At 34.6% G+C, this 27,010-nt stretch overlaps 1 long non-coding RNA gene across 1 annotated transcript; it reads right to left on the bottom strand.

Moving 5' to 3' along the window:
* Window positions 1-530: 530 nt before the first annotated feature.
* Window positions 531-27,010, bottom strand: LOC146993272 (uncharacterized). The gene is made up of 3 exons (XR_015038514.1): window positions 26,673-27,010; window positions 6,457-6,667; window positions 531-663 (listed from the first exon to the last, which is right to left on the bottom strand). It is a non-coding gene; the product is annotated as an uncharacterized LOC146993272 (long non-coding RNA).

The raw sequence follows: 27,010 nt of genomic DNA, 5'->3' as shown, positions 1-27,010 counted from the left end.
ATGGACGTCTTGCGGGCAGACCACTCTGTTGTAAACGGCGTCGAATGGTACACGCAGACAATGGATGATGCGTTACAGACTGAACGTGCTGTGCTATGGTTCGTGATGTGACTGAGCGATCCGTCACTGACATGCGCACAATGTTCCTGTCATCACGTGAAGTGGTGCACTGAGGTGGATGCGATCGAACACGTCGGTCCGTCGTACCCTCCTGCATCCAACGATCACATATCCGCATTACAGTTGTTTGGTTTCGTCCAACAACGACTACCGATTTTCCTGAAAGGTAATCCACATCCTTCCTCTGTCGAACTCGGATACTTGATCATACGATTATCGCTGTTTACTACAAGGGATAATTGATCGTTTTTTTTTTTGTTGTTTTTTTGTTTTTTTTTTATAAACCACACGAAAAACACAATTGCCGAACTTGAAATCGTCGAAAACTCCAAGCCTTAAATAGCGCTTTGAAGTGGCGCCACAGGCTCGCGTGATGTGCGTCTGCGCTGAAATTCTAATCACTTACATATCTTACCTCCGCTAATGCATATTGTAAATTTCATGTTATTTGCATGCTTCCTTCAGGGTGTTGCATTTGCGGTGGCCAGCAGTGTACATCAAGATAACCTGGATGCAGTGACGCAAGTGCAGCCAATAGAAGAGCTAAAAAAGAAAGTGAAAGTAAATGTAAAAAAGCAAAGATAAATGGTTCGAGAGAACTGACATAGATAGATAACTATATATTAAACTATAGGTTAATAAACTGAGTTCGATAATGATATCAGAACTTTTTGTAGTATTCTTCGCATTTTCTCATATCATATGTGTCATTGTTGCTCCGAAACAAAAAGGAATGTACCAAAACCTTTTGGAAGGGAAACTGAAAGTCTATAAAAGCTTTCTTATTATTTTAATTAAACCCAGCATTAAACAATGCACTGTATCAGTTTTTTCCTTTAAAACAACTGAAAATTTTGACTTGTTTTTAAAGTACATAAGGGCTCTTATGAATTTGTTATACTTGCATATTTATTCATTAATATGCACAAATAATCGAGAATTCTATGTTTTTAATTTATTTTATTAGGTAGCAGATAAGCTAATAAAGGACAAAATGTAAATATCTAGTAGCTATTGCCCATACCAAATGCATAATTAAATATTTTTAGAACAATAAATCTTTTGTTTTTATTTTTTAATTTCATTTCCGTAATTTTCCTTAGCGTATACCGTTGTATTCCCCATCAGTTGTGAAACCTGAAATCTGTATTGACATCTCAAATACCATAAATAAGCTTAAACGAACAGGACAATGTTAAATATTATATCATTATTTTAGATAACTTTAATCAAACACATTGTCATAAAACCTAATCACAAAAACAGGCATTCATATCTATTTAACAAGGTGAAAAATTTAATCCAAGAACCGGAACCATTTGAGAGGCAATAAAAGATGATTATGGTAGAAATAGTATCTTCACACGAAGAAAAAAGGATTCATGTAAGTTTAGAATGTAAAATGATTCTAGTACTTTGATCCAAGAAATTTGTGAAAAATGTGGAAGGTGCAAAGTTTTCATATAACAATATCACCCTGATAAATCAGCAGCAAGCTACACAGCATAAGCATTTTCATTGACAATGCCATGTCTTTCTTAAGAAATATTTTAAAACGTAGACAATATCAAATCAAACTGGAAAAATTTTGAATGAAACGGAGCCCCAATGATTCTCAAGCAGAGCAGAGTGGTGGTAAGGGACATAAAAATATAAAAGATTATGCGTCAGTAAGACAGTTACCTTTTTAAGAGGATAATCACACAAACAATAATATTTATTTTCTTTCTCTTCCTAAGCATTTTGCTATTTATGCTGTCCACTTCTCTATGCATAGAATAGTAAAATTAAATTCAGTTTTCATCTTATATTATTAATATTATACAGGGTGCGGCAGGGAAACTACCTTATTTTAAAAATGAATAACACAAATAGTATAAGAGATATCAGTTTAATTTTTTTCTCAAGTTATAGAGAGACACTTAAAATTTTTTTTTTATTACAGCTTAAAAATAATATCATGGTGGTGGTAATAACGTGGCCTCCGTTCTGGTCAATGCATTGAGATAGTCGAATTTGTAAGTTTCTTTCCACTTTTATCAGCGTATCAACGGGTATGTTGTTTATAGCAGCTTGAATATTGTTCTTCAGTTAAGTCAGTGTCTTTAGATGTTAGAGATTTCAGATAGCCCCACCAAAAAAAATCAAACTGGTCTAAATCAGACGAGCGCACTGGCCACTGACGATCGCCCCGTAAGGAGATAAGGCGTCCAGGGAAATGTTCTCCAAAAATCCATGGTCCAATGATGCCTATTGTGTACAATGCACACCAAACAGTCACACGTTCTGTATGGAGGGGCTGCTCATGAAATTCTCGGGGATTCGTGCCACTCCATTATCGCATGTTTTGCTTAATGCATGCTGCAACCGGAAAGAAGATGTAAATGAGCGTCATCGCTAAAGAACTCAAGGAGATTAGGCATATTGTCAAGAACCGCTTTGCATGCATATTTTCTTGAAAGAAAATCGCGTCGATTAAGTTTTTGCACCACTGCCAATTTATATGGATGAAAATGTAGTACGTTGAAAAGTACGACTCCACGGCGAACCCGCGCTCCTCTCTCGTCCACTGCTTGATCGGTACTAAACCTACATGACATAAAACGTTAGATCCCGCTTTTTCCAATGAGCGCCACCCCACTCTTCTCGAAATAAATGTCGCTAGATGACGCGCGTTTCAAATAAGGGAGTTCCCCTGCCGCATCCTGTATTTATCTCTTATATCTTAGACTTAATTATTTCTTTTGGTTTTGCGTTACGAACTCGCAAAATATTTCTGATGAAGACACACGTAGATAAGCTGGCTCAAGACATGCGCACGTTTCTTAACAAATTTAAAATTTTTATGACGTCTCTGCAGTGAGTAAAAAAAAATATTCTAAAGCATATCAATAAGATAGAAAAGTGAAAAAGGAATGCACAGATGATATCTCGATGGTAAGCATAACACTGATCGATTTTTTTAGCTTTTTTGATTGGTTAATTTAAGTTTCACTTTCAAAATTTGAATATTATGATTGGTTAAAGTGTTATCTAAGTGTCTGCCTCCTTGACTTTAGATAAGAATTATGTGAGAAGGATTCATTTTGAAATGACGCAGCTTAGTAGCATTTAATATAAGCGTACCACTATTTTTAGGAGGAAAGGGAAAATAATGAAGTTAAATAGGATAAATAAGGGGCTATTGCAAATTGAAACAGTATTTTATCTTACATAGAAATGTGCAGATTATACTTCGAAAGCCTGGATATGGTAATTCAGTTTGGTTCCGTTTAATTTTGATTAGTTGTTTGAGTTTCATTTCGCAAAATTAAAATTATTATTGATCAAAGCGTTATGTAAATGCCCGCATCACTATCGTTACGTAAAAATTACGTGAGAAAGATTAATTTTAAAATGACTTAATTTAGAGAGATTAATTGTAAGTAAGTTATTATTTTTAAGAGATTAAAGTGGCATAACCACATTAAAACGAACTCTTAAGGGACTATTGCAAATTAAAGCTAGTACGGTACCTTCCTTACTTTTTTCCATTTTTATTTCCGACACACACACACATATATATACACGCCAAGCATATTTGCAGTAGTGCTGCGTGCATTCAACCTTGCCTCTAAGAGACTGGAGTAGTCCGCTTCGAACTAAAGCTCTAAACAACACACAGTACACATTACCAACGTCACAGAGTGAGGATGAGTTAGACGCTGTAGTAGAAGATTTCACCAATACTCTCAAAAAACACTGAAAGATAATAGTAAAGAAGTTCCAGTATTACAGAGGACCAGAGAGCCTGAAATCAGAAAATTAATCAGGAAAAGATATAGAGCGCGGAAAAGATGGCAGAGAACTCGCTGTCCGTTGGATAAAAGAATAATGAATGTCTTACACAAAATAGTCAGGCATTACACTAACTTACATGCACAACATGAGTGGTTTATATATTTGGAAAGTCTTTCAAATGATGATAATTCTATCTGGAAAGCTGTTTCCAAATATAAAAGATGCTACACTAATATTTCGCCCCTTAATGATCGAAACGTGATCGCTTACTCAGAAACTGAGAAAGCTGAGTCATTACCTGATAACTATGCTACTCAGTTTTGCATAAACAACATTTCTGACTCAGGCACTGAAAGCACAGTTAGCTATACGAATAGTTTATATTTCTCACGGTCGCACACAGACAACATTCGTCTGGCTAAACGGTCTGAAGTAATTCAATATACCCAGAAAAGGAAAGTAAATAAAAGCTCAGGAATAGATGGAATAAGAAATCAAATGATACGTGAAATGGGTCACGTGATGCTGTATAAATTTATTAGAATCATCACCCTCATCCTTACTCTCAGCTACTTCCCCAAGAACTGGAAAACTGCTGCGCAGCTGCCTATTCAGAAGTCTACTAAGCCAGCTAATAATCCTACATTCTATAGTCCTGTGAGTTTGTTATCTACGCTCAGTAAAATTGCAGAAGCTGCCATATATGACAAAATTCTGGAGTATATCAACACTAACAAGATCCTAATACCACAGCAACATGGTTTGAGGAGAAAACACTCCAAAGTACACCAGCTGTATAGAGTGACGGAGTTCATAGCGGAGGGATTCAAGGAAAAGGAGAGCACTGGAGCTCTTTTTCTCAATTTATCGAAGGCATTCTACCGTGTTTCGCTAGAAGGCTTATTTTATAAATTCATCTCCCTGGGCTTCCCAGGGTACATCATAAACATCACTAAATCTTATCTCTATGAGAGGCACTTTGTCGTTCACTATAAAAATACATATTCCACTCAGAGAAACGTACTTGCCAGGTCCCGCAAGGGTCTTTGATAGAACCAATATATTTTCTATAATATGCGAACGACATACCACACACCCCTTACATTACTCTTGGCATGTATGGAGACGATACTGCGATCCTAGCAAAAAATGTATCTCTAAACCACGTAGCACAATCACTACAAATAGACATACAAATGCACTAGAAGCCTGGCTTCAAAAATGGAAAATCCAAATAAATGGGGATAAGTCTGTTGCAGTATTATTTACAAGAAAAAGAAGGATTGATCAATGCACAAAAATGTATAACACAGTCATCCCGGGGGCTAAGCAAGTGAAATACCTAGGTGTTAGGTTGGATAGGAATTTAACCTGGAGGCCCTACACTACACAAGTAATTAATAAGTTCCGAGCTGCTAAACAAAAACTTGCCCCCTTAATTTCTCGGAACTCAGTTTATCATTAGATAACAAGTTGCTTCTCTATAAAGCGATGTTGCGTTCCATTATTACCTATGCATGTCCTGTTTGGGGCTTTGCCAGTACAGTTCACATGAAAAAACTGCAAGTTTTGCAGAATGTTACACGAAGACAGATTACCAAGGGTCATTGGTTTATTAGAAATATTGATATTCATAATGAACTGAAAGTTCTTGAGATCAAAATATTTATGGCAAAAATTGTCAAGAAGTGTTTAGAAATATTCATAAAGTGGAAAATGTTAGTATACCACTGCTTAACTATGATTATAAGGATGTTAACAATGCTAGAAGACCTGGAGCTCTTTTAAGAGCATTAAACTAACGCTCTGTGTAGAATATTGTAAGAATTATCAATTCTAAGTTAAATTTTATTTACTCTGCCTCACAGCTTTTAATGATTACTGATTTTATATATTATAAGTTTATTAGTACTTAAATAGATTTTAACTCCTAGCAGTAGATAGTCATGTGACTTAGTAATCTTTTCCCCTTTTTCGGCTCTACCAAACCTCTAAAAGTATGGATCTGAAACTCCGCCCCCCTTTTATGCCTGCTAATAGCAAATTTTTATACCGCACTTTCTCTCCTCACTTAGCACTCCTCCACAGAGTCTCCAGCTGAGTTAGACGGACGACACCAAGGGAAGAGATACGCCCTCCAAATCTCCAGAAGTTAACTAACACTCTCCGATTTTGAATTGAATGGTGCATACAGCATTTAGATGCAGCTATATCTCTACTTATTTAAGCCTATGTTATGCCTTTTTAATGCCAAAATTGCTAAAATTGCGGTTTATTCAGCGCTAAATTGCTTCTTCATGTTAATACAACTTATTGCTATAATTGCTTCACAGAAACTCATGCCTTAATTGCTTTTTCTTTAGTCATCATTATTTTACCATGGACTTTCATATTTTGGACTTTAAAATTACGCTATGCGAAGAAAATAATTATGCACAACATCCCAACGTTTTTATATACAGGGTAAGGAAGATTCCCAGCAACCTGCTGCGTGGCTTCGTCACTTAATACACGGAGACATGTTTGAAGACGTCCAGGACAACTGCGGATACTCACCTAATTTTCCGTCCACCAGACAACCAGGAGCTATGGTGTCCTAATGAGACTGGTTTGCTGTGCAACCTACCAAGAGGATCAAATAATTGCCCGCTTCGTGTACAGTATAACTCCAGAGCCGAGAATATAAGAGTACAGATTTTAGCTGCTATCAATCCTGGATAATGCAGTTCTCATCGCCTCTCTCCCAAAGTCTGTTTACAACGTGATCCTGGAAGAAAAGGACGCATTTAAGAGGACTCACTAAACTAAATCATATATCACAGTGTAGTGTAATAACCTTATGGGTTATTGCTTGTAAAAAATTATTTATTATGCTAAAAAGGAGATGTTTATAATTATCGGCTGGGCGATGAATTTTGTTAAAAGTATACATTTTTTAATTTCGATCACAAGGTATTTGTATATAAATTACGATATTATGCAACCTGAATTTAATTTTAAAAAAAAATCTTTCCAGATTTTAGGCTAGAATTTCGTTATGTGCTTAAAACGTTTATCAGACCTGTAAATTTCATAGCGATATCAAAACTAGGAAATGCTGAAAATTATAAATGCAGTTTTCTCAATTTCGTACTTTACATTGTTTTAAGTTAATAAAATTCATTTACCTGAGAAGATAATTAATACAGTGTTTTGAATTTTTTGTTGCTAATAATATATATTAGAACCATATTTTTTCATTTTGTTAATAAATAATTTAAATTCTTTCTAAAAATACTAAAATGTTTAATTATGAAAAAGTGCTGTGCCTTAATTTATAAAATAATAAATATTTAAGCAAGAAATCAATCCAAAATAACGTTCTTAAGTCACTAATTAGATTTAAATTAAGAATATATGTAGGTGAGTTCGTGTTACAGCATAAAGAATTATATCAGCTTTAAAACGACTTATATCAGCTTTAAAATAGCCCGTCCTTTCCATTCGGAAAGTACACTTTTTTCCAGATTTCAGTTGCAGTTACTCCAGTGTATCATTTGATGTTTATCGCAAAATGACTGAAGGTAGGTTTTCATTAGAATTTAAAAAGGGATATTAAAGACTTCCTTAGTTCCATGTTATAACCCACATCCGCTTCTTCCGTGTGAAAATTCATTTTCCGTTTAAGGTGCTTCCACACAATTCACAAAAAATAGCTGTGTGATTTTCAACACTTTTCTAAAGAGTTGACCTAATATTAAAAGAAGGTACTCTCACTGGGTGCAATGAACTGCAGTTGCTAGAGCATTTTTTTAATTATTATTATTATGGTGAAGCAAAAGCTATCTACCTAAGAGAAGAGATGCCTTCATGAAGAAATTATTAACAGAAAATGGCTCGTAAACGTTATACATGGGGCAATCCACTAAAATACCCATGTAGCCAGCACGTTCTCCTGGAGTCGAACAACCTATGTTCAGAGACTTTTATCGCTCGACTGATGGGACAAAATTGCTGAATCGAGAATTTCTTATTGTCACAATATGCTTAACAGATAGTGAGTCACATAGAACGGACATCGTCCCCGCAAAACGGAAAATATTTTTTAGACTAAAAACACCATTTCGTCAAAGAAAAATAGAATTATATGCAATGAAATTCTCATGAAATTGTTTGTTTGCTAGGAGCAGCCAGCCCATATGACCACAAATGACCCTATAGTTACATTAGTCTCTCCCAGTTATAGTTATAGTCTCTCCCAACTTATTTTATTTATTTAACAGATAATTTTGTTTTGAAGCAATCTTTCCTAGTGCCCTTGTTTTCAACTTGCGCTTTCTTGCCAGAATGAGATTTCAGTTTCGCATTGTATGCAAAGTAGGGTAGAAAGATACTATTTAAGCTGGTATCTGGATTACTACAGAAAGAACGTGTTCTGCCTTTCAGCTACGTTGTTTCTCAGCTATTTAAGCTTGCTATTTCACAGCCGTGCATTTAGACTGCCTGTTAGTCTACGTCGGTGATAGGGCCAAGAGCCAACTACTCGTTAAATATCTCTGTGCACCTTCAGCTGATAATTTCACTGAGGCTTAGTTTTATATTTCACATTTCTATTTTGAGTTGCCGCTAGAAGTATTGGCATAGATTTGTAAGCACCAAGAATGCCGACTGTAAATACTTTTCTTGAGTGAATAAAAGGGCCTTTTCACTCTTTCCATGTGTTATTATTGATACAGTTGAACTTAGCGAACAGTCGCTTCACAGCTCAAGTAAAGACCTAGCCAACAAAGTAAATTTAATTAAGCTGGTATCTACCCACCACTCTGAAAGTTCCATTTTGATAAATTCTTTCCTTATATCTTTTAAAAGTGAGCAGGTCTCGACTAAATGTTTAGCATCTTCAATTTCATTGCAGTTGACGCAGAGGTTGGAGTTTGAATTCATCGAATTGTATCTAATGTTCTTCATTTAGCCCAGATCTTAACTCTGCAATTTTTTCACGTGAGGGACCTTGAAGCTACTGTTCGCAAAGTTACCCTCATTCGCTCAATAATCGAAACTCAGCAATCATTTATAAATATGAAGCTATACATTCTGAAACACTAAATTTAGTACTGTAGTTTCAGAAGGCAAATATCTAGAAAATTCCTTTATGAAACTAGTTTAATTTTAACCAATTAAAATTGATCTCATTCGGCTATATTTCGTAGTAGCTAATTTGCGATGTTTTACTTCTTATCATGTTAATTGGGGCACCCTGTGTTAACATGCATTTCGTATGTTAATCGAATCGCGGGCCTCTGGAAAACGTGACCAGCGTGCAGACCAACACACCACGAAGGCATGCCAAGAAGGTGGGTGAAATATCTTATAAGATAATGTCACATAAATAGAAAATGATGACTGGTGTGTAGACACTTTTTCTTCGATAATAAGCAATTTTGCACTTATTTGAAACAATACCTCTAATTTAGACATAATATGACGTTGAAACTGGCATGAAAATGTTACTACTACAAAAAGGATGCGAGAAATGTTTCGATGAAGATACATTCCTGGAGTACTTAAAGCAGTTCAAACATAAGCACTGCATAAACTTGCAATAATGGGCATATAAGATGAGATGCACGGCAGTTACTTCACATTTTTTAGCAAACGGTTTTAATCTTTATCTAGCGATGAAATGAGCAGGCAGTAGACTGCATGTTTACTTTGGCGAAGACAAAGTAAAATAAAATTAAAAATTTCTACGTGTCAAGCTGCTCATTAGCATACGCATGTGAGTACTTTTGCTTAATTTTGATATTTAAAGACCATGCAAGTGGATTTATAATGCATGTTTATTAATTATATGCTACTCTTGAATTACGTGCTTTGTCTTGTGCTTCAGATTTAAGTACTTTGAAAGTTACAATCCTTTTTACATTGAATTTCTGAGTGGCTCATTTCCATACGTTTGTAAAGTTTTTCTGTTTATTTGAAGTTTATACACCATGTAAATATATAAATTGCTTTCATTCTATACACTTTTTTGGATATTTATGCAAAATTTTACTCATTTGCAACAAGTCTATTAAGAGATATAAGCTTTTCAAACTTCGAACACGGCTAATAATGGATACCTTTATTTACAATTGAAGTTTTGGTGCACCATTCAGTTAGTCTTTCTGCGTGGGATGGCGAATAATGAGCGGGAAGTTCTTGAAAAAGAAGATAGAATTTCAACGGGATCGGAAGATACTGTATCTTATATCGCTGACAACGTACTGTCCTTTATTAATGAAAACTCTAAAGAATTGGATGAGGTTTTAGGTAACCCATCTGATAAGGTGAACAAATCTGTAGGTAATAAAATTAGAGAAATATTTAGAAAACTGCAGAATGCAATGAATAGTGTTCTTATTGAAAATGGTGAACTAAGAGGAAGATTGGCCGAAAGAGAAAATATTATAAGAGGAAAGCATAAAAAGCAAGCTGCTACTTATGCAGAAAATGTTCAACAAAGATCAAGATCACGATCTAGAACAAAATGTTTTAAGAAAAAAGAAGTAGAATTTGTGACTCTAATATATCCTAAAGAAAGGAATCAAACTTCTGAACAAGTAAAGGAGAAATTAATTAAAAACATTTCTCCAACTGATCTTAAAATAGGTGTGCAGAGAGTACAAAAAATAGAAAATGGTGGAGTATTGATTAAGGTCACTAAATACGACAATTTGTCAATAATTGAAAATGCAATAAGAGAAAATAGTACATTGAAAGAAGAATTGGATGTAAAAAGACCTAAGAAAATACATCCACGAATTATGATTTATAATGTTGATCCTGCCTTGAATGGAGAGGAAATAAAAGATTTACTGAAATCTCAGAATGTCGTTCTAGAGAATGCGATTATAGAACCGAGATTCAATATGAAATCAAATATGGGATGTCATTGGATCGTTTCCTTGGACCCACAATCATTTAATCTGGTTATGAAAGACAAGAAAATTTATTTAAAATGGACAAGGCACCAGATTAGAGAATATAAAGAGTTACCAGATGCGTCCAATGTTATGGTTTTGGACACACTAAAAAAGCTTGTACAAAAAGCTCTATTTGTAATAAATGCAGTTTAGAAGGTCACTCTCAAACTGAATGTACCGCAACAGATTATAAATGTTATAATTGTACAATAGCAAATTCGAGATTTGGACTGGGCCTTAATGCTAAAGATGAAAATACATTTAAAGAATGTCTTTGTTATATTAGACAAGTTGATTTATTGACCAAAAAATTGATTATGATTTGTAAATCTCATACAATTAAAATTTGTCAAATCAATTTAAATCATGCAATCAAGGCCACAGAACAACTGAGAGTTGAGGTTACAGAAAGTGATACTGATCTGATCTGCATACAAGAACCTTATGTTTATCAAGGAAAGATATATGGTTTACCAATAAGTGCCAGAGCATATTATAATAAAGGTGAGAACATAAGATCTGGTGTCTTTGTATTCAATGAAAATTTATCCATTTTACAAATTTATGCTTCTAAAGACATAGTTGCTGTTTTGGTGGATGGAAAAAGTCCTTTTCTCTTGATTACATGCTATTTTTCCCCGTCAGAAACTATTGATGATCATTTACGTTGTTTGTCGTCTTTGTTTGATAGATTTAAAAATACTTCATTAGTAATAAATGGTGATGTCAATTGTAAACATCCATTGTGGGGCCAAAACCACATGGATTCAAGGGGGAAAAAATTAGCAGAATTTCTGCTTGAAAATAACTTTGTTGTAAACAACAATAGAAACAGTTTTCCCACATACTCTTCAGTATTAGGAAATTCATGGATTGATATCACTGCTTCCAGATTGATTAAAGATATTGAGATATGTAATTGGCAAGTTTCTGATAAAATTAGCCTTAGTGATCATAATTATATTCATTTTGAGATTCGAAATGTGATAATTGATGATACACAAAATAACCAAATTAAGTTGAAGAGATTGAACTGGATTGCTCTAAAGGAGCTTATGTTTGAAAATTTTTCTGGCATTGAAATCAATGAAGATATAGAATCTCAATTACATGAAATTAATTCAATCATATGTGACATATGTGAAAATGTTCGGTTTAATTATAACGATACAGGAAAAAAGAAAAACTATTCTCCGTGGTGGAATAATGGATTAAATACTGAAAGGAAAAAAGTTCGAGCTTCTAGAAGAAGATTTCAGAATTCTTGTGGCGAAGATAGATTAAATTATAAAAAAATTTATTGTAAACATCTTGCAATATATAGAAAGAACATTAGAATTGCAAAGGAAAATCACTGGATTAGAATATAGGATAAATTGTCTCTGCAAAGTCCCTTTGACACGTATTTTAAAATTGCCACAGATAAGCAGATGAATCCTGTCACTTTTACTGCTATCCGTAAAAGTAATGGTACTTACACAGAAAATACAGAAGATACAATAAAGGAAATTATGAACTTCCACTTTATGGAAGATAAAGAAGAGGAGGATGAAAGTGAACATCGGGATATCCGAAGGAAAATAAAAGTTGATTTGGAGTCTTTTAATGATGTTTTGTTTACTGCCGATGAGCTTTCTGCTGCTCTGGAGAGTATGAAAATGAATAAAGCTCCCGGTCATGATAACATTCCTTTGGAAATTTATAAAGAACTTTATTATGTAAATAGGAAATTCATTTTGGATCTATTTAATATTTGTTTTCAACGGGGACATTTTCCTGAGACATGGAAGATTGGCAAATTAGTTTTGCTTTTAAAACAAGATAAAGCTCCTGAGCAAGCGGCTTCTTACAGGCCGATTTGTTTATTACCCACTTTGGGTAAAGTTCTCGATAAATTGATTAACAATAGGCTTGTTTATTTTCTTGGTAGCAATAATCTATTAAATGCAAATCAATATGGATTTACGCCAGGAAAAGATACTATCTTGGCAATTAATAATATTATTGACACTATAAGAATTAATAAGATAAAGAATTTACATACTACTTTGATTGCAATAGACATTAGCAATGCCTTTAATAGCTTATAGTGGCCCAGCATCAAATCAAGACTTCTAGATTTAAAATGTCCTCAAAACCTCTTCAATATTATTAATAGTTATCTAAATAATAGGAAAATTATTTACAGAAGAAATAATATAAATATTGAGAAATATTATAATAAAGGTGCTCCTCAGGGTTCTGTTTTAGGCCCTACACTTTGGAACCTGGTGGCTGATACTGCCTTACAATTGAAATTTGAAAAGGGTGTATTTTTGCAGGCTTATGCTGACGATTTTGTGTTGGTGATTTCTGGAAGTAATAGATTAATTATAGAAGAAAAAGCAAAGAATGCTCTAGATAAACTTTATAACTGGTGTAAAGTAAATAAGCTGGATATTAGTCAAGATAAAATGGCTATGATAACAATCCCAAAAGGCTCAAAATTAATCAGATTACCTTTATTGACGTGGAATGGAAAAAGAATCCGCAGCGAAAAAACACTTAAGTACTTAGGTATAATTTTGGATACAAATTTAAGTTGGTTGCCACATTTAACTAAATTGAAAGAAAAAATTTTTAAGATTATGAATAAGATGAATAGATTATTATGTATGGATTCTTTTAAAAGTAAAAGTATTTTAAAAGAATTATACAATAGAGGAATTGAACGAATAATCTTGTATGGCTCACCCGTTTGGTGGACTGGAACGGAAAGGGTGAGAAATAAATTGCTACAGATTCAGAGGGAAGACCATTACGGGATGCTACAGAACAGTCTCTATCACCAGCCTACAGGTCTTAGCTGGGGTTACGCCTATAGACTTAGTAGCTGAAGCTGGAACGCTGATTTATAAAGCTGTTCATATGAAGAAGAATATAGATTATTGTGACCTGAAGATTTCTAATAGAGAAATTGATCCAAAATTAGAAAAGTTTTATTTTCATCCGGCACAATTTAAAGAGGTTACCTGGAAGACACTTCTTCCAACTGGCGTTGGTTTGGAATTATTCTCTGATGGCTCCGTGATTGATAAAAATGTTGGAACAGCATTTGTTGCTTTTGCAAATAATAAATTTGTATATAAATCTAAATTAAGATTGAATAATAATTCAACTATTTTTGATGCAGAACTTATTGCCTTTGAAAACGCCACAAGATGGGCTAGTGAGGAAGAAAATGAGAAATATATTACAAATTGGGAGATTTCAGTGTTCACAGATTCCCAGAGCATCCTTAGAGCTCTTAATTCTAGAAAATGTTTATCTGCAAAAGTAGATAAAGTCAGAAATTATATTCACAATATTAATTCAAAAATGAAATTACATATAAATTGGATAAAAGGACATTCGAATATTCATGGAAATGAAGCAGCAGATTCTGCTGCTAAGGAAGCATGCTATAATACAGATATTGATATCACGGTTCCTTTATCTCTTAATTATATTAAGAGTGTACTACATGACAAGATTCTCCACACATGGCAACAAAGATGGCATTATGACAAAACTGGACGAAAGGTTTATAAAATATTTCCTGTTGTCAAAGAGCAAAGATTAAGTTACAATAGATTGCTAAATCAATTGATAACAGGACATGGCCAATTTCCAGAATATCTAAAAAGGTTTCATGGGAAAGATATTCATTGCCGATGTGGTCAGGATGCATCTGGAGCATCTAATGGACATTACATTTGGGACTGTGCCTTAACGAAGGAAATTAGAGGAGAATATTTTCGAAATATATCTATAAATAATGAAAAATATCTATATAGCAATAATAAAGCTAAATTAGGACTTATAAAAAATTATTACCAATTTGAATAATTATGTATATTTCGATCCTTTTGTTTAATTGCTTAAATTTTTGAGTTGAATTGCATAAATTATAATGTAATTTGTATACATACAATGTATAATTTACTAAAACTGTAAATGCTTATTGTTCGCTAAGCTGGGCAATATTTGTATTTTATAATTTTTGTTTAGGTTAGCAGTTGTCTTGAGTTCAGTTTAGTCATTTTATGTTAAGAAATAGGTGGTTTCTATTCTGAATGAAGGTCGAGATGACCCGTTGGCGGCGCCGACACATCTCCAGCGGAGGATGAGTTTTTGGATAAGTAGTCCTTATTCTGTTGTAGTGTTTATCTAGTTATCTTTCAGTTTGTTTCTTTTAAATTGCCGGTTGTGCCAATTTTGGCGGTACGGCTTATTTTCTTAGATTAGATTAGATTGGCGAAGACAAGCTTTAGAACATGAAACATCCTGGTTTGAAATTTTGCTATCAATTCGGGTTTCTTAATCTTTCTTAAAAGTTTGTTGTTAACGAAAGTGTTATAGTTTTTCGCTGTAAATGAAGTCGGCTTGTACGAGATTAGATGTAAATTTGGCACCTCCTACAGTATTATAAGAACTTTCAAATAATATTTCTTACAAGTGGAATTTAAAGGTATACATTAATGTAAGCATTTTTCGAAAGATTTTCCAGTTAATTAACGCGCGTTAAATTTTAATTGAAATTAAACAGGACATATTATGTGATAAAATTAGATATTAGTTAAAGGGAGAATTTTCTAATTAAGAATGAGGCTAAAGGGTTTTTAAGTAAAATTAAGATTTTATTTTAGATTACATGTATATTAATATATTAATTTCTGGCGTCTGTGTTTGCACATATATATATATATATATATATATATATATATATATAAGCCAGAAATTAATATCGAAAAAGCCTCAAAAGCAGGACAAAAGTGTAAAAACTTTATGTCAAGAAAACTCCTTGAAATAAACAAGTATCTGAATGAGGAATACCTCATACATAGAAGAAACGAGACGAATAGCTGGAAAGCGGTAAAATACTGTCGGAAAATGCTTTCATTGGATGCAGAAATCAACACACCACGTGTGTTTATAACAGTCACCTCTCGATTAACTAGTAGCAGATTAACGGAGTTTTGAATAAACCGGACCCTTTAAAAAAGAAGTTTGTGTTTTGCGAAACGATGGGAAAATTACTATTCACAAACCATCAACGTTAAACAAAACTGTCAACCTATAAAGAAGAGAAAAATGCAAGAGATAACAACTGCGATGGCAAATGATGTATTTGGGCCTTGTATTTTTACCAACAACAATACGTAATTTAACTCTAGATAATCCGCAATATACAAACATTGTTAAATGATTTGTTAAAAGTAAATTGCTCGACTATAAAAATAATTCAAGTGTACGGTTATTAATCTTTTGTTTTCCACTGACTTCTACTGAAATACGATAGTAATGTAAACAAACAGAAACATTTTTTTAATGTGTTCTGTTTGCTTTGAATCCTAATTTAATTTATATACATAACCAATTGAAATTTCTCTCCAGATTAAACTAATTGAAAATATAACTAAAAATTTTAACAGTATATTTCTGTTAATTATAATATGGAGTATTCCACTTTCCTGTGGTTTTATAACCCCTTAAGGTACAGCGGAGGGAGAACGAAGCGCAGTCACGGAACCGGAACCGCTGAAGTGGATCGTTGGCCCCGGCCCGCGCATTTTCAGCAGTGAAGCCTAATTTTACAAAAAAAAAAAAATCGTATAAAATCAGCATTTTGATATTATGACTTCAATTTTTGAAGTTGCGTATTTAAAGTACTTGTTTTTAATGTGGATTAATATAAAGAATATCACATTAATAGAAATAAATTAAACAGGCAAAATACTAAAATCATAGCTATACACACAGAAATAAATACTATAAACATGAAAAAAAATTTACAGATACGAAATTTAAAAAAAAAAAAACTAAAGAATTACCTGTAGGTAATTAATTCCAATTTAAAAATTCTGCTGTTTGTGAAATAATTCAAAACAAAGATTGACACACAGTCCTACATTGAATATTTCGCACTCAAAATACGAGTACGTTGTTTGCTTTCGCTTTTCCTTGGTTTTAGCGCACACAACGCATCTTCTCCTACCTTTATTACCTTTACTGTCAACGTAAATTTTCGGAAACTCTCTTCCAGTTAGACGGAAAGGTGGAGTGTCCGGTGATTTTGAACAAATTTTTAAGTTTATAAGTAAGGTCTCTTAGCCATGACTAACAGAATGAAACTGAATATAACCCAAACACATGTCCCAAAACTTCTTCAAAAGACACTCAGAAATATTTCATCCTCAAACCCTGTGTGACATCAGGTTTATATTATAAAACTTTCTGTTTTTCTAAATCGAAAGCAGCGCCAACGATGACCGGAAAGGGATCAAGGAAAGACCGCCACTGGCGGGATATCCGTTACTGATCACGTCAATATATACATTATATATAATTACATTATATGTAAAGTAAATGCATTATATACCAAAATATAATGCCTGTGTCATTATATATAATGCCTTGACCTATTAAATCGAGTAAGAAAAACAAACACGCTAGCTTTTTCCTGACAAATGCAGGCAAGACGCATTACGAGTCGAGAAAGCTAATAGTCTTTTCTCTTCTGTAATAATGTTGTAATGTTACTTTTAAATTAACTAAGAAAGTTTATATTAAGTTTCAAAATAAATAGAAAAACAAAAACAAACAAAAAAAATCCTAACGAAATAAACAAAAACACTTGTTACCCTTTAACTCACAGGCGCACTTATAAAAAGCCGTGATTTTCAGTTTGTTTATTTCAATAACTCTCTCAAAACCAGAAGCACAAAACAGAAAATAATGCCAGTATATGAAGGTCAAATGCCGTATGAATCAACCCATGTGAAAACAATTACCACTTAGCTTCATTTACTAGCTTTTAAAAATTCAAATACATCGTTCCGTTTTAATTTCAAGTATACGCGACGCTGGGCTGAGAGGAGCAGAATCGTTGCGTCGCGTATATAGGACGATGGGCTGGTAGGCGTGGAATCGTAGCGTCGCGTATACGTGACGCTGGTCCTGAATAGGTTAACTGACCTCTGATTAACCGTTATTTTAGTTTAACGGAAAGAGACTTAGTAAATGACAAAGAGTGAAACTATCAGTTTTCTAAAGAAGTTTTTTTCCTTCAAACTATGGCATCAGCGATATTTCACGTATGAAACTTTAAAATGAGTACTTAAGATCTGTTGAGGATATTATTTGTAGCAGTCCCCGGATGCGTAATGGCAAACCGCACATTGAGTTGAACAGTGTTAAATGAATGTCGCATACTGCAGATGCTCAGAAAAAAATTTGGCGTAATTACTATGTTGGCGCGATTTGAAAAGAAGATAAGTACGGTATATTGTAGATGTACCGCCATCTGATTGTAAAAAAATCTGGCTTTTAAATCTTCCTACAGTGTAATAATGTATAATGTTTTACAGTGCAAAATACGATTTTTTTTTTTTTTTGTACTGCTCCAACAACTGGAAACCTAAATAATACGATCAAGTATAGATTCGATTGAAGATTGCAAAAAATGGGTAAAGGAAGTCAGCGTAAATACAAATGCCCCAGTGGATAGCGCAAGAGCTTTAAACCAAATGCTATTGCAAGATTGCTTTCAGGTATGTATATATTTTCCCATTTCAGTAAATTTGATATGTTGTTTATAAGTGTTAGTATGTTTATGTATTATGTCACAGTATTACCTTTCTTAACACACATACAGTTCATTAACTTTTTTTTAACATTTCCTAAATTTCTATATAATGTAACATTAAGAAAAAAGTTTTAAGGAATGATTTGTTTCCTTACTGTTCTAATTCTTTCGAAAAGAAACATCATTTTCAAGAAACTTCAAAAAGAAAACTATTAGTATTTACAGCGTAATTTTATCACAGCTAAAATTGATGCAAAGTACTTGGGTCTTTTATCTCAAAATATGCTGAAATGTTTTGGTTGAAGTTAATATGATATAAAATAATGTAATGAACTCGCAATGCAATGAATTGTGGTATAACTGTAAAGAATTGGTAAAAATAAAATATAATTAGTTCAAATTTACTTAACTTGTTATATTATCAAATATCTATTCAATAGGAAAACCTCATGAAATATTAAATGTAACAAGTTCTATTTTTAAAAGGCAGATAATTGCACAGCATGTAGGAGTTGATGATAATTTTTAATAATCCTAAAGTAATATTAAAGTCAACAATAAAGTATATTTTGATGTATGTAATTTTTCGTCAATGATTACATAACATTGCACTTAAATATTACAAAGAATGCTTGGATTGTTTTCATGCGCGCTATATATTATTGCAAATTAGTTCTTCATAAAATTGTATATTTCTGCAGTGAAAAGTCTGTATGCCATCATGAAAGTTATAGGAAAACATGTACATGTACTGCACATGTAGCAGGAAGGCAAGATAACAATTATGACTGTAAATCATCATTTGCTTGTATCTGTCAAGCTGACTATACAGATTATAGTAGCCAAAGATAATTTGAGGAAAGTGTGTACCAGAGATGAATATATGAACTACAGTTATTAGATAATCATTCTTAGTAAAATTTAAATACAATAACGTCTTATTTCATTTTTTATAAATTTTCTTCTTATTATGATGTGATTTCACAACCATTGACACTCTCGTGTTGTTAAATAATTCAGTCAGCACTGAACAACATATCATTTCATTGGTATAAAAATAATAATATATTTTGTGTGTATGACCAAGTTATGATCTAAGGTTTTTCAATACTTGAATCATTATTTTAATTTTAGGCATTGGCACAGTGAATGGCAGCTGAAAAATTTTGACCGTTGTTTCTGGAAGTGGAATGTTAAGATGTAAGTAAATGTCTGAGATGTAAGTGATTGTCTGAGATGTAAGTAAATGTTAATAATACTGTGAAGCACTTAATTGTATGCTTTGCTAATGAATATGTACTAGGCAATTGTGGTTATTATGAAAGAGGATAAATTTCAAATACAATTTTTTCAATTACAATTATTACAGACATTATTTAATTTTGTAATAATGCTAATTAAATATATGAATTAAGAAAATGCAAAAATTAGTGCATAAGCATACTAAGTAGTTCAGAGTAAGATGTATCTTAATTTATAGTAGACACTCATTCACACATACGATCACTCGAACACACTCGACAGCCATGGAGATCACCAATAAGCTAGCGTAGGGTTGTTTAATCGCCAATATTTCTTCCCGCGCCAAAGGTACACCATCAAGCGTGCGCAGTCAGCGAAATTCGCTTAACACTGTTCAACTCAATGTGCGGTCTGCCATTACGCGTCCCGGATCTAGCGGGTGCAAATTTAAGCGTGGCGCTGGAACGTATTTGGAATGTTGTCTAATTTTGATACAACATTACTAGTTTTAAAGCCAAGTTTAAAAACCTCTTTTAAGAATATTTATAATTAATTACTAGGAAATCTTTTAATGGAACAAACAGTTAAAAGAAAGCTAAGTACAGCCAAATACGACTCTAAACATAAGCTCAGAGAGAGGACAATAGAGAGACTCCAGGTGTCACTCAGAACTCCAGGTCAGACGACCCTGTCTCCGAGCCTCGTGCTTCTGTCAACAAAACACTCCCTAAATATAGTAGGTCTAGGGGTTGTTAACCAGCCTCACTTGGTTTTCCACTACTGTTCGCTTACCTTACCACAGTGAATAATTGCCCATTTTATTAAGGCTCGCTTCAGGATGTCTTGCCCGGTCATATACCAACTCAGCAGAATTAATTGAAGCCCCCCTCAATTCTCCAAGACAACTAACAATGGCCAACTTTTCCATCCCCCACCTTAATGTACGAAGGGTGACGGACAAAGAAGAAACTACGAACTGCCTGGCGCTTTCTTCCCCTATTTCTACGAACCCGAAGATGTTGCTGCAAAAAGTCATTTACACTCAGGTCCATAAATTAAGGATAATGCAAAATCAAGCAAAGGAAGAGTTAGAAGCAAACCAAATTTGACTTATTTGTAAAGCTTATTTATTAAACAAAAGGGAAAGAGCAAAAAAAGATGCTATATGTTTGATATTATTAAAAAAATCAGCGATTTTTTCTCCCTAGAGCAAATTACAAAAAAAAAACCTATTTACTAAAAAACAATATTACATGGTTGGTATGATTGTTAATACATTGTATGTCTCCCAGACGATGCAATACAGTCTGTACAACGCCTAGGCATGCTGAGTATCAAATTATCGATCTGATCTTGGGGGATATTACATCACTCAAAAAGCAATGCTCTCCGAAGTTCCGGTAGACATGTAGGAGGCTGTTGACGGGCTGCAACTCGTCGGCCAAGCATATCCCACACGTGCTCTACTGTATTCAAGTCCGGTGAGAATGCTGGCCAGTTCATACGGGTGATATCCTCCGACTGAAGGCATTCGCTTACGATGCCTTCAATCGGAGTCAATTTGCACGGTGAGGACGGGCGTTGTCATCCATAAACACAAATTGTGCGCCCATGGCGCCCCGAAAGAAACGTACATGTTGTTCCAGAATGACGTCCCGACAGATTTGGCTTGTCATGGTTCCAATTTGAACATGCAAGTCAGTTCTGGAACCCAGAATAATTCCACCCCAAACGAGCACTCCTGCACCACCGTAACGGTGTCGTTCAATGATGTTATCTTGGTGGTAACGGGTACCTGGAGCTCTCCATATGAAAGTCCGGCAAGAATCAGACTGTAAGCTAAACCTGGACTCGTCGGAAAACATCACACAAGCCCACTGTTGCGGTGTCCACAATGCATGCTCTCTACTCCAGGCTAACCGCAGGCGACAGTGAGTTGCAGTAAGTGGAACGCATCTAACAGGTCTACGAGCATTTAGACCAATCTGCCCTAAGCGTCTGTACACGGTCTGCCTCGAAATTGCAGTACCAGGGGCTGAAGAGAGCTGACGAGACAGGTCTGAGGCTGTGCTCCGCCTGTTTCTTTCGACAGTAACTGCCGAATACCGGTCCTCATTTGGCGTTGAGAATTCAAATTCACTCTGGGTCGACCTGTGCTGTAACGTCTACTCACATTACCATCATCTTGGAATCGTTGCCAAAGCCTGGAGATGACACTCTTGACAATTCCAGGTTCGTCTGATACTTCCAGTTGGGTACGCCCACATTCCAGACGGCCGATAATTCTACCACGTAAAAAATCATCCAAATGCGTCCTTTGTGTCATAACTATTCGGTTATTGCACTGAAATGCTTATAAAGCGCCTGCGAACAATTTTACTTCTTTGCTTGTATTCCTTATATATCACTCTCTTACACTCTCGTCATTGTGACGTACTATCGGTGTCACCTGGTTACTTCCTAAAATTTGCATATGATTCTTGAAGATGTGTGTAGTGATTTTACAGGTGATATATTTATTTTAGAGTTCGATTTCCGCGCGACTCCGAATTATCCTTAATTTATGGACATGAGTGTATCCTTATAAATGGAACACATTTGATTGAGACTACTTTATTTTGAAGTTGCAAAGTATGACTTCTTCATTTACACTGGCCTGGGCCACATCTACACAATCTTCCTGCAGTCCCTTATCAAGGTATTCCTGCGAAGCACTGTATGTTGTGTCTTCCCTAACCGGGGTTATTTGAGGTGCCTGTAATAGCGGAATATAATTCCTGCTGAAACAGGCATATCAAAAGTATCAAAGTATCAAAGAGACTACAAGCAACACTACTTACTAGTAGTAGCTTACACACTTACATGTAGCAAGTGTGTACACTAGAGCTACTTGTAGCAAGTCCTCCTTGCTACAAGTTTGTATTTTCTTTTCTCGTTGGCTGCTATGTCGAAAAGTAAAACTAAATGTAAACCTTAGTTCTTTGAAATGGGGGTCTTTTGAGGAGAGTGTGAAGACCTCTTGGAGTGTTCACACTAAGGGGAGAAGAAAACTTCTTTCGCTTTATGAGGTCACTAGGTCCTTAAGCTAATAGTTTAATTCGCGCAGTTGGGTTACCCACGTCTTGCTCTTATTCTCAGGAGACTTCTTATCTTTGTTAAACACTTAATAGGCTTCCTCTGGGTCTGTTTAGCCATTTTTTCCATTATGTATTTAAAATTTTCATTTCGATGATGTGGAGGTTAAGTTGTAATTTTATTACAAATTTACTCCGTAAACGCCTTAGTCTTTGGTCTTTGTAAGTGATGCCTGGAGTCCTGTTGTCCTCCCTCTAGTAATGAGAAACATTCAAATGAGAAACAGATAGATAGTATAGAGGCGCCTTGTTTTCATACCGACGCCTCTTGGGAAATAAATATTAAAGCATTATAAATTATAACTATTTCCTAACACACGATACAAATTAACCTCGGACCATCCTGGACCAATGAAGTAATTCAAATATTATGTGTGTATGATTATGGCAAAGCCTCGAGGGCTATCTGCCTAAGGGGAGGGATGCCTTCGTGGAGGACTTTCTAACAGAAACTGGCTCGTATACACGTTACACATGGGGAAAACCACGAAAACGCCCATGCAGCCAGCCCGTTCGCGGGATTCGAACTTCGGACCGAACTACCAGTGTTCAGCGACTTTACTGATCGGCCGCTGGTGAGCTCAAATATTATGTACATCCAGAATATACAACAGACCGTAAACGTAGACTATGTCTCTAAGAAAAAAATAAAGTAAGGGATTTTGATCTTTTGCAGCTAGTCGGCAACTTAGGTTTTAGAAATGGATTTATTATTTTAATTTTTTTAAGTTTTTTTTAGCTTGAAGGGTTTTTTTTTGTTCTCCTGTTTTCTTTTAACATGTGTGCTTCCAGTATTTCTCAAAATATTTAGCTAGATGCAACCATTTAATTAGCGCGAGCGTCCGCGACGCGGGCTTAAGATTGTTGAGTGTAATTACGTCAATTTTTAGTTTTTCTTATTTAAGGCAAGTCATACTGCTATTATTTAGGGTAAAAGACATCATAAGAGTGTCTAGAAAAAACTGTCAGGAGCAGAATATAGAAAAAGAGCAAAAGATAAGACCGAACAAAGAAAACAATTTGCAACTAAAATGATAAAATGGCTTCACGAAAAAAGACGAACCGTCAGATCCTGCCGTAACTTCCCAAGATGTCGATATTCTAAGATATATTGATATTTCTTGCAACTTGCATGACCAACAGGAAGAATCTTCATCTATCATCCTCAAACCGACTACATTTCAGCAACTGAGAGAACAACCTTCTTCATCGACCTCAAACGAACATATAGAGGACTTAAAATTAGGATATAAAGAATCTTCTCATTTAGGTGCGGGTGGGCAGAAGAAAAAAGGCTTGAAAACTTTTGATTTCTCCTACCCAGGTAGTTGGCCAGTCACAGAAAAAATGAACGATCAGCAAAGATCTTTCTTAAGCAGTCAAGCTATATTATTAGCCGAAAAGCATCCAGAAAACCTGAAACCTTAGGTCCACTGAACGTGATGGCAGATATTTGACATCTTCATCATGGTATAGGATATTAGCAAATAATGAAAAGATTAAAAGATATTGCCTTATATCTTCTAAAATTTACAATGCAATCTTTTCTACGCCATGTAAGATGTACCGGAAACATGCCACTGCCGCTACATCAGCATTGTGTACTACAGGATTCATAAACTGGAGAAAAGCTTCAGAAAGGTTAATTGAGCACGAAGCATTTGAAATCCACAAGGAGTGCATGAGTATGCGGAAAATTCGACTACAACAAATGAAATCGTGTCAAGGCATCGATCATGACATTGAGCGATTAATTCACACAGAGGGAAAAAAATGGAGAGAGATCCTACAGATAGTTATGAATGCTGTATCGTATCTTTCAACAAACTTTCTTTCTTTCCGTGGGTCTAATGAAACCCCTAACAGTCTCCCGGCCTATTTAAGGCAATTTTTTGAATTTAATGACTCTGCTAGCCAAACATAACTCTTAAGTACCAGATAGAATACCTGAAAAAGGGACAAGTATCATATTTATCAAAGATAATAATTCAAAATTAAATTATTAATATAATGGCGAAAGCAGTTCGCAACAGCACTTTAAACGATAGCAAAGAAGCCAAATATTATACAATAATGTTCGATTGCACTCCAGCTGTGTCGCATACAGAACAAATGAGCCAGGTGATTTGATACGTAAAAGTATCTGGTGATGTGTGTGAAATAAAGAAAAGCTTTATTATTTATTGATTTCATAGAAGTTGGTGGAAAGACAGAAGAATGTATTTTTCAAAGAATTGCGGAAAAACTGAGACCTGATGGTTTGGATAATGGGCAATGTTTTGTCAATCTTACGATAACGGATTTAATATGTCCGGTACTTATAAAGGAGTACAAGCCAGGATTACAGAAACGAATATGCTGGACAAATTTGTGCCATGTTTGGCTCCTACTATAAGGTTTTTCTCCCGCCTTCTTAGCATGTCTTCGTGGTGTAATGGTCAGCACGCTCGGCGCGTATTCGAGAAGTCCGTGGTTCGAGTTCCGGGGAGGGTTTTGCTCATTTTTCGCGTCTTCCTGCTTCATTCTACAGTAGCGCCCGAACTAAAAAAAGGTGGTGGATGATGATTCTTTAAAAAGGAGAGTATGTAAGGCATTTCACTGGCTAGAACGTGCGCAGCTGCACCACAGGTCCATGATTCGATCCCTGCGCTGAGCCGTGACCTTCGAGAGGGAGAAGGCCATGACACTTAATAAACATGGCGGAGCTTTCCGTCCGATATTATCGTCGGAAAGTCATCTGGAATTTTAAATTTTCGCCGGAAATATAACTTTATCATGTTTCTTAGTTAATTAAAATAGCTGAAAGAAAGGAGGCTTTATATACATATACACTTTTTAAAATTTTTACAGATATTTTAATTAACTTTGTGCATAAATATAATTGAAAGAACGAAAAAACAAACGAACATTTTACAAGAATTTAAACTCTGATTGAAAATTGCCACTGTCATGATAAATTGGGAAGGGTTTCTTAAGATAATAATTAATATTTTACCTAGGTTCAAGTACTAATTTATTCGTGTTCCAGAGAAAAATATATAACCACCAACTTCTATATCTGCAATATGTATGTAAATGAAATACTATACAAATTAGCTAATAAATGTGATAAAAATAGGAACTACTCTGATATGCGCCCTCAAGGCGCCAAATTTCTCGCCAAATATTTTTGGCGAGAAACTCCACGCTGCCATATTGCTATCTAAATTTTTTGTCTACATTTCGAACTTTAAGCCTAAAATGTCTCCAAAAAACACGGTTTTCGCGAATGCAAAAACCACGTTTTGAACACACAATTTAAGCTAAAAATCCGAAACAAAAACAAAAAATTTAGATAGCAAAACCGTGAAGTTTCTAACCAAAATTATTTTACAAGAGTCCATGTACACAGCGATATGTTTTAATTTAAAAAAAACATCTACGAATGGCACAATCTAGGCAACGAACGAATTTACGAACTACGCACACCTCGCTTTAATAAATTAACATAACAATAAATTTCAAAGAATACCATGTACACAGCATCATGTTTCAACTTAATAAAACATCTACGAATTGCACAATTTAGGCAACAAACGAATTTACGAACTACCCGCACCTCACTTTAATAAATTAACATAACAACAATAAATTTCAAAGAATACCATGTACACAGCGTTCTGTTTCAACTTTAAAAAACATCTACGAATTGCAGAATTCAGATGGTACGCACTAATCAACAAAATAACTAAAATAAATTTCAAACAATTCAAAAAAACAACAATAACAACAGAAATTCATACTAAAAAAAACAATGAACATTACATTCTACAAAATAAGAACAAGAATAAAATAAAATGCACTTACCATTAATGCTTTTTCGAAGAGCAGATATACCAATTTCATACCGCCTTTAACATGCCGCCACGTAATCACTAGTATCGTATTTATATGACAGCCAGACACACTATCCAGAAAATTCATACTATCGTTCACAAATAAATAAAATATCAAATAATCACAAATCCCTACTTCTATCACGCACAACCACTAAAAATAATCTCCCATACCTTCTTTCCACACCTCCAAATACCCATTGCCCCTCAACAGGATGACCACGACGATATTTCCTTATGCCGAACTTCAATTCAACAACTTTCACCATTAAATCTTTCCCCCTTAGCTTCTCAGACACAAAGCATGAC

Source organism: Stegodyphus dumicola, chromosome X1 (genome assembly GCF_044657685.1).
Source record: "Stegodyphus dumicola isolate Sdum_Otavi_A_Nest chromosome X1, ASM4465768v1".
Lineage (NCBI taxonomy): Eukaryota > Metazoa > Arthropoda > Arachnida > Araneae > Eresidae > Stegodyphus > Stegodyphus dumicola.
The sequence above is the reverse complement of the archived record's forward strand: the minus strand, read 5'-3'. Positions and strand labels throughout refer to the sequence as shown.